We start from the raw sequence: 9,850 nt of genomic DNA on the forward strand, positions 1-9,850 counted from the left end.
AACGTAAAATCCCGTCTCGTATGAATAATTTACCTACGAGATATGCCTACCCGGTCGGTGGCGAGTGAGTAACTCGGGCAGAGTGGCGTTACAAAATGTCGTAAAATAAAATAATATAATATGCAGTAGAACATAGAACAGTATATAATGTAATTGGGAAATTGAAGAGTGGCTATATGGTCTAGTGGTATGACACTCGCTTTCGGATCGAAGGGTCCTGGATTCGAGCCTCGCTCGGCGCATAGTTGAGTCCTTGGAAAAGACTCTTTATTCACATTATCTCACAGTACTCAGGTATAAAATGAATACCTGGCCGTTAACAGCATTGTCTCTGTCCGAAAAATTGTAATATCGCTTAACAGGCGTCATGTCTCGTCCTATGTGTTAATTGTTGCCATTGGCCAGGGGCCCCTTTTAAAGCGCTTTGAGCACATTTACTGGATATTGCTCTATATAAAAGCTCTTTTGTTTTTCAATAACAGCGATGGGGTTCAGTTGACGTGCTCCAATATGCAGGTCTGACAACAGGAACGCAATGACGGATTTGTTTTTAAATTGTTTTAATATCAGATAGATAGATTCTATTTTTAGAAAATAGATGGTGTATAGGGCAATCAATATCCACTAAACCTGCTCAAAGCGCTTTACAATGGGTCCTGACCAACAGCAACGCTTAACATTCAGGACAGAACATGACATGACAGAACATTATTAATATATATATATATATATATATATATATGTGTGTGTGTGTGTGTGTGTGTGTGTGTGTGTGTATACATTGTCGCCATAGATTCTCAACTTTGTGTTTATACATTTTTATTCATGCCACGTCTGTAAACGAATTTCCATTTTTTTGGATGAATAAAAATTATTATTATATTATTATTATTATTATTATTATTATTATTATTATTATTATTATTATTATTATTATTATTATTATTATTATTATTATTATTATTATTATTATATTATTATTATTATTAAAATAAACAAAGAAATAAAACATCGGAGTACAACTTATGATTATTGTGGAATTTTGGGTTTAAATCGTAAAATTTAAGTTTAAAAAAATCCATTTTTAACCATTCAACTCTAAGAAATATCAAATTAAGAAATTAAGGAGCAGGCACCCGTGTAAGATAAAGATCTGAACAAGTGTGTATGAAAAGTGCCAGAAAAAAAGTAAGAAAGAAAAATACAAGAGAAAAAAAAACATCCCCAAAAAAATCAGTCGACCTCGACTGGGGATCGAACCTAAGACCTTTTCTTCAGAAAATATGTATTAAAAATTTAGGCCAGAATAACTAGCCTCAAAATATCGATCAGTTTAGAAGTCCTTCGTGGACTGTTTTGTTTTTGTTTTTAAGGGTTTTACGGCGCTTGCAACACATTTAAGTTATATCAGCGCCAGTAAAAAGGAAGAAAATGGGATTGTAAAAAGTTCTAGAATTACAATTAAAGCACCCAAGAGTAAGTAAGACAAAGGGGAACTGGGAACAAATAGGGATCAGATGTAGATTCCAAGAGCTTACCACCAATGTACTTAGTTTGAGATCACCTATAAGTCTCATCCGGACACAAGCACAAAACCCTACAAAGAGGAATACACTCAAATGCTTACATTATACATTAAAAATAACAAATATATTAATACATAACAGAGAGATGATTTACAAGGAAAAAAATATCATCTCTCAAAACAATAACTATGCATTTGACTGTTTCCCTCCCAGACAGGACTCCGGCCAGGGCCAGGACAAAACCAAGTAATCTCATTCCAAGACAAAGACAGAAAGCATGTCGGAAAACAGACATAAGGGGATAGAAGACACAGTATGAACCCCCTTGCCCGCTATGGGAGGTCAGGAACCCCACCCAGTTCGTGGACTGTAAAAAGTAATGAACAAAAATTAATATTATAACAATTTCGCAAAAACAAAACAAAACAAAAACAAGTCACGTTCCGGGCTCACAATCCTTCTTCAGCCATAACAAATACAATAAAAACATGAATACTTGAGCTTTTTTTGATAATATAGGGCAATATCCACTAAAAGTGCTCCTTAGCCAACAGCAACACGTGTAGGATTTTAGACATGACGCCGGTTTGGCGATATTATAATTCAATTTATTTTCGAACAGAGACAACGCTGTTTACGGCCAGGTACCTATTTTACACCTGAGTACGGTGAGAAAATGTGAGTTTAAGAGCCTTTCCAAGGACTCAATAATTATACGTCGCTCGGGACACGACCTCAGGACCTTCCGATCAGTGTCGTACCACTAGACCAAATAGCCCTACATCATTAAAATCCAACAATTCGTGCAAAATATTTTTGCCCGTCTGTCTGATTTTTTAAAGTGATGTATTCATGTTTTTATTATTATTATTGTTATTGGCCGAAGAAGGGTTTTGACCCCGAAACAGTCCGTGTTAGGTATTTTGTTATTAATTTTTCGAAGATGTTATAATACTAATTTTTGTTCTTTTCTTGAATTAATTCTTCGTTCAGCTTTGTATGACTGTGTAGCAGATTATTTTATTTTGTTGTTGTTGTTGTTGTTGTTGTTGTTGTTGTTGGCTTTATTGATTTTACTGCCTTTTGTTTTAGCCCACGCCATCTGCTGTGGTCACTGCACTGGACTTTGGGTTGCTTGTTTGCTTGCTTGCCTGCTTGCCCTGACAGTGACCAGGCGACCTGAAGTAATCGAGGTGTGAGGTGTGACGTGTAGAAGGCAAGGCATGGTTGAACTTTCACGACGGAAACCGCTTTAACTCATTCAACCCTAACACCGACTATATCCGTAGTTATTACAAATTTATAAAAGTTATAGGCGTAATATCAAAGCTAATGTTTTTAGTTTTTACATGTTAATGGTAGTTGAATAAAACTATTTATGTACGTGCTCATTTTAAATACAGTTTTTCCAATTTTAAAAAGTAGCAAAAATCTCTAGGATTGAGTGAGTTAACGCGACGTTCTGCTCGTGTTCTTATCAATAATGCGATACTAATATTGTTTTGTTTCGGTTTTTCCTTAGTAGCCCAATAACGGAGTGTTTTACTGGGACCTTTATTTTAAAATAAAATAAAATAATTTAAAAATTAAGCTTTTATATAGACGCAATATCCACTAAATGTGCTCAAAACAACACGTAAGATGTAGAACGAAATATGACGCTTGCAAGGCAATATTGCAAATTATTTTCTGACAGAGACAACGCTATCAACGGCCAGGTACTCATTTTACACCTGAGTACGGGTAGCGAATGTGAGTACAGAGCCTTTTCCAAGGACTCAACTATGCGCCGGGCACGAGATTCGAACCCAGGACCTTGCGATCCGAAAGCGAGTATCATACCCCAAGACCACATAGCCGCACATTTATAATTCGTTTAAACCAAAATGTGCCCCACCGTGGCATAATGCTGTTATGTCGGTATGGATAGTAGGCCATAAAGTGGTGGTTGGGGGGGGGGGGTATTTAGCCAAACAATTATAGATTTACAATTGAATATACACGAGTTAAGATAAGAAGAGGGGAATTGGTTCAAATAGGAAACGGATGTAGATTTCAAGAGCATGCCATCAGCGTACTTAGTTAGAAATCACCTAAAATTCTAAGACAGACATAAACACTGGATCCCAGTAAGAGGAATACACTCAAAAGTTTCGTTAACTAATAGATATAATATATTCAACACACAAAACAAAAATTTGACAATAAATGACAAAGAGATGATTTTACAAGGAAAGAAACAAAATCATCTCCCAAACCTAAAACTAACCATTTTACTGTTTCCCTCTCATCCAAGGACTTCGGCTAGGGCCAGAAGAAAACCAAGTAATCCTATTCTAAAACAAAGAATAAAGCAAGTTGGAAAATAGAAAAAAGGGGAATAGAAGACACAGTACAGTAAGTGTCTACCGCCCACTATGGGTGACTATAAATAGATTCCATCCAGGAATTCAGCTTTTTATTTAACCTTTAAAATTTGCTTTTTGAGCGGAATTTGTTTTGTTTCTTAAATATTAAAAAAACAACTAAATTATTAAATTTTCTGATTCTTATCATTGTGGATTAAATCGTGGGATGTAACCAAAAAGAAGCGGTCGCTAGGTTGCTGAGGAGCTCCAAATTGAGTGGAATATTAAAGAAATCTTTATACAGAAATGATATGCCGAGTGTTTCTCTGATGTCAATCTGTGTGGGTTTTTTTTTTTTGTAAAAATGTATTTTTGTATTCATTGTTTTTATTTCTGTTGTTGGCTGAATAAGAGTTTTGAGTCCGAAACGTTCCGTGTTCGGTATGTTGTTCTTTTTGAAGCTATTCTATTCATTGTTCTTTGTCATTGTTTACGTTTCATACACACTGTACCTGAAAGAGTTTCGCGCAGTCCAGCTATAAACCACTATCTCTGTCGTGCTTTGTGAGAGTTTGGATATAAATTTTGTCCATTTACTCTGCGAGTCTAATATTAACCCTCTCCACACCAACTATAGTAAAATCTTCACATTCATCGTTACGATAGAACCTCATTTTCCTTATTCATATTTCTCTTGTACATCATATAACATTTAAAGTAAACGAACAGTGTGTTGTAGAGTATGTTTTGCTACAGAAATTATGTATCGCAAGAATTTTATTGCGATTATATTCTGAGTGATAAAAAAAATATTTTGTGTTAGTTTGGTGTGAAGTTTTGGGAGGAATCCTGAATACGGCTGTGGTCTCTGGTAAGGAGAGAGTTAAAGGAAAAACGATTTATTGTGGTTACACCGCATGACCAAAGGCTGACCAGTGTCCAAAATCGCCTTAATTCGTTCAATATGAATCGATTAATCCGCTAGATTGGATTAGAGAACCCAGGCTTATCGTCTCCGATGCTGGTGTCCAGTGTTAGGCTGAAACAAGGAAATCGCTTAGGCTACGTAGTTGGTTTGATTTGTAATCAAATACCATTGCTTGTAGATAGATAGATAGATAGATAGATAGGTAGGTAGATAGATAGATCGATAGATCGAAAGATAGATAGATAGATAGATAGATAGATAGATCGATAGATCGAAAGATAGATAGATTAGATAGATAGATAGATAGATAGATCGATAGATCGAAGATAGATAGATAGATAGATAGATCGATAGATAGATAGATAGATAAGTATGACGATAGATCGAAGATAAGATCGATAGATAGATAGATAGATAGATAGATGATCGATAGATAATAGATAGTAGATAGATCGATAGATAGATAGATAGATAGATAGATAGATAGATAGATAGATAGATAGATAGATAGATAGATAGATAGATAGATAGATAGATAGATAGATAGATAGATAGATAGATAGATGATAGATAGATAGATAGATGATAGATAGATAGATAGATAGATAGATAGATGATAGATAGATAGATAGATAGATAGATAGATAGATAGATAGATAGATAGATGATAGATAGATAGATAGATAGATGATAGATAGATAGATAGAATAGATAGATAGATAATGATAGATAGATAGATAGATAGATAGATAGATAGATAGATAGATAGATAGATAAAGTGCTATTGTAACAATAATTAATAAATGATGTGTAATATGACTTGGGATAAAGTGGAAGTTGGATAATACATAGAGCATAGAGCGGTTTTTCTAAGTGTTTGTGTGCATGTGTGTGTGTGTGTGTTAAGGAGAGTGTGTGTGTGTGTGTGTGAGAGAGAGAGAGAGAGAGAGAGAGAGGGAGAGAGAGAGAGAGAGAGAGAGAGAGCGGACCGACGGGGGGGGGGGGGGGGGGGGGGGAGGAGAGGAGGAGAGACAGATAGAGATAGATAGATAGAGACAGAGAGAGAGAGAGAGAGAGAGAGAGAGAGAGAGACAGAGAAAGAAGGAAAAATAGAAATATATGGATAGAGACCAAAGTTAAATTAGCCAAACAATCCCAAACCTGTCTGCTTTTACGAAAAATTCGTAAATTACGAAATTAAATTTTGGCTACCATTTCACAACTTCCTTGGCATCTCAAAATCTTTTTTATTTTTAGAAAAACTGATTGAAAACGAGATTTGATGCCAGACTAAATATTTTGACGGATTTTGAAGTGTTTTTCAAAATCCTTTTGAGGAAAAAATTGTTGATTTTTAATGTTAACTACAGAGACTTTTATGTGGGAGTAAATGTCACTTATAAATTATAAGGGATCAACACAAAACAAACGACATTTTGGCCTTTAGCTTTTTTCAAGTAAACACGATATATATATATATATATATATATATATATATATATATATATATATATATATATATATATACATATATATATATATATATATATATATATATATACATATATATATATATATATATATATATATATATATACACATATATATATATATATATATATATATATATATAATTTCAGGTATAATTATGATTATTTACAAAAAAATTCCTTTTTGGGATGCAATAAAGTATTATTATTATTATTATCATTATTATTATTTATTATTATTATTATTATTATTATTATTATTATTATTATTATTATTATTATTATTATTATTATTATTATTATTATTATTATTATTATTATTATTATTATTATTATTATTATTATTATTATTATTTAACTTCTACAACATTGTTTCATCATGAATGAGAGCTGACGCTTGAAACATTGTAGAAGTTAAATAATCATAATTATACTTGTTTTTTTAAAAATGAATAGCTTTTTTTATAAAAAAGTTGAGCATATGATTTCATGGTTTTGGTTTTTATAATTTATAAATATATATATATATATATATATATATATATATTAATATAAATATATATATATATATATTAATATAAATATATATATATATATATATATATATATATATATATATATATATATATATATATATATATATATATATCAGCAGATGGGTATAACTTTATATCAGTACCGAGATACAACGGACTGGGATGTTGCGAAACAATAAATCATACGCTATATTATCATCATACGCGTGAACGTTTCACAATGTATTGATACAGTGACAATTTAGGGGGCAGGCACTGGTGTCAAAAAACATCTGAAAACGTGTGTATAAAACAGTGCCAGACAAAGCAAGAATTAAACAAATATTAGAACAAAAAATAATTCCTGTAACCCTCTCCTTACCAGCCATTTTCAGGATTTTCCCCAAAATTCACAACAAACTAATACAAAATTAGATTTTTTTTATCACTCAAACACACTAGCAGTAAGTTCTTGCGATAAATAATTTCTTTAGTAAAGCAGCTCTACAATACACTGTTTAATTTCTTTAAATATTATGATGTACAAAAGAAATTTGAATATGAAAAATGGTGGTTGTATCGTAACGAATGGTACGATTTTCCTATGGGTGGCGAGGAGAGATTTAAGTAAAAATGGCAAATATTTTGGGATGTTTTTTGTTTCTCCTTGCTTTGCCTGTCACTGATTCATCCACAGTTTTTCCGATGTTCATCTGATGCAGTGACCTTTGACAGTGATTCTTACTCAGTTTTTCCGATGTTCATCCGATGCAGTGACCTTTGACACTGATTCATCCACAGTATTTCCGATGTTCATCTGATGCAGTGGCCTTTGACACTGATTCATCCACAGTTTTTCCGATGTTCATCTGATGCAGTGACCTCTGACACTGATTCTTACTCAGTTTTTCCGATGTTTATCTGATGCAGTGACCTTTGACACTGATTCTTACTCAGTTTTTCCGATGTTTATCTGATGCAGTGACCTTTGACACTGGTTCATCCAAAGTTTTTCCGATGTACATCTTGTGCAGTGACCTTTGATACAATCCTATTGTCCTAACTGGCCATATGTCACCAATATGTCATTATGTGTTAGGATTCAAAGGAACGGCTAATCCTGTCCGTACGTTAATCTGTTTGTTTACCAGTTGGGTCTTATTAATAATATCATTACAATCATACTATTGTATAATTCAAATCTTTCTCTCTCTCTCTCTCTCTCTCTCTCTCTCTCTCTCCTGTATGTGTGTGTGTTTTGTGTCTCTCACTCCCTATTCTCTCATAAAAAATTAAATATATATATATATATATATATATATATATATATATATATATATATAGTGTATTTTCCCCCAGAGTAATGCAGTCTATATTTAGCAACTTGAAGACTCCGGACTACGTCACATACTGAGAATATGTTTTCCTTTTAACAATGTTACGTTACATCATTTTCAATACGACGCAGAAATCATACAAGGTGATAGAAGACACAGCGTTGACATTGGTGTCCACTAGGGGAGGTCAGGAACTCTAACCCGTATCTCATTCTAAGTCAGAAAGGAAGACAGGAAAAGACAAAACACTTGTTCAATTACTTTTGTTGTTGTTGTTGTTGTTGTTGTTGTTGTTGTGTTGTTGTTAAGGACGCTTGAGATACTTTGGGCTATTTGGCTATTAGGCTATAACCACAGCGATCGCTTCGATCAACGAACGACCTCAAATTGAAAACACCACGCTGTCGAGTGAAGGCTGGTGAACGTGCCTTTCAACATTCTGGTCCAAGGTTGTGGAAGTTACTAGCACTAGAGATACGTTCTTCGTCTTCACTAGAGGAATTCAAGTGTCGATTGAAGACATACTTATTCCGACAGGCTTTCTTTTGATTATGTGTATAATTAGCGTTGTTCGTGTACTGTGTTAGGGCTTATCTATGTTATGCGCCCAGAGCCCTCCTGATGAAGGGATGTTTGGCGCACTATAAATCTATACCATTATTATTATTATTATTATTATTATTATTATTATTATTATTATTATTATTATTATTATTATTATTATTATATCATCGTGTAAACATGGAGACAAAACGTACTTGTGGATCCGTGCAGCAATCTGCACCACCTGTGCCAATCCACGTTCACTAAGTGTTCAACACAGACCAAGGACATGGGATCTTTGCTAAGGAAGTGGCTGTCAATTGGATTCAATAGTCTGATGTCACGTCGCCCAGCAACGGCGGCCATCGTGGTTCTAAACAAAAAAAAAAAAAATCGTTACTTTTTTCTCCTTCATGCTGGCTAGAACTTTTCATATATATCTTGTGATCAGAATGTATTTAAGTCAAAACAAGATCATATTTATACTGTTTCTCCTCTGGCATACACTTTTATGCTCGTCGGAGAAATAATTCATAAGGGCGTCCGCCATTGTTCCGATAGTTTAGAGCCAGTTACTAAGTTACCATGCGTCATTACGAGGGAAGTGACGTTACGACTGTTGAAGTGTATTAACCCTCTCCTTGCCAACTACAGGAAAATCGTCACATTCGTTTCAATACAACCAACATTTTTCTTCTTCAAATTTTTCTTGTACATCATAAAAGTTAAAAGAAAATGAACAGTGTGTTGTAGAGCTTGTTTTGCTAAAGAAATTATTTATCGCAAGGACTTACTGCTATTGTGTTTGAGTGACAAAAAATATATTTTTGTGTTAGTTGGGTGTGACGTTTTGGGGAAAATTCTGAAAATGGCTGGTAAGGAGGGAGTTAACTCTGGTATCATATCGATTTGAATGTGCTTTTAAACTGCTTATTAAATTATACACTAAGTGCTATAAGGGCAATGATAACAGTTTTGTCAGTAATCTTAGATTGATATACTGTTGTACTACAAATTGTTCTACAATTTGGATTTATTTATAGATTTTCTTATTTGCAATTTATCTCACCCCTCCCCCCTCTCTATATCTGTGTATCCTCCCCCCCCCCCCTTCCCCTTTTCCCCCTATATTATATCACTCTCCCTTTTTTTTTCTCCAATCC

Source organism: Berghia stephanieae, chromosome 12 (genome assembly GCF_034508935.2).
Source record: "Berghia stephanieae isolate SIO BIC M18660-M18661 chromosome 12, UCSD_Bste_1.3, whole genome shotgun sequence".
Classification (NCBI taxonomy): Eukaryota; Metazoa; Mollusca; class Gastropoda; order Nudibranchia; family Aeolidiidae; genus Berghia; species Berghia stephanieae.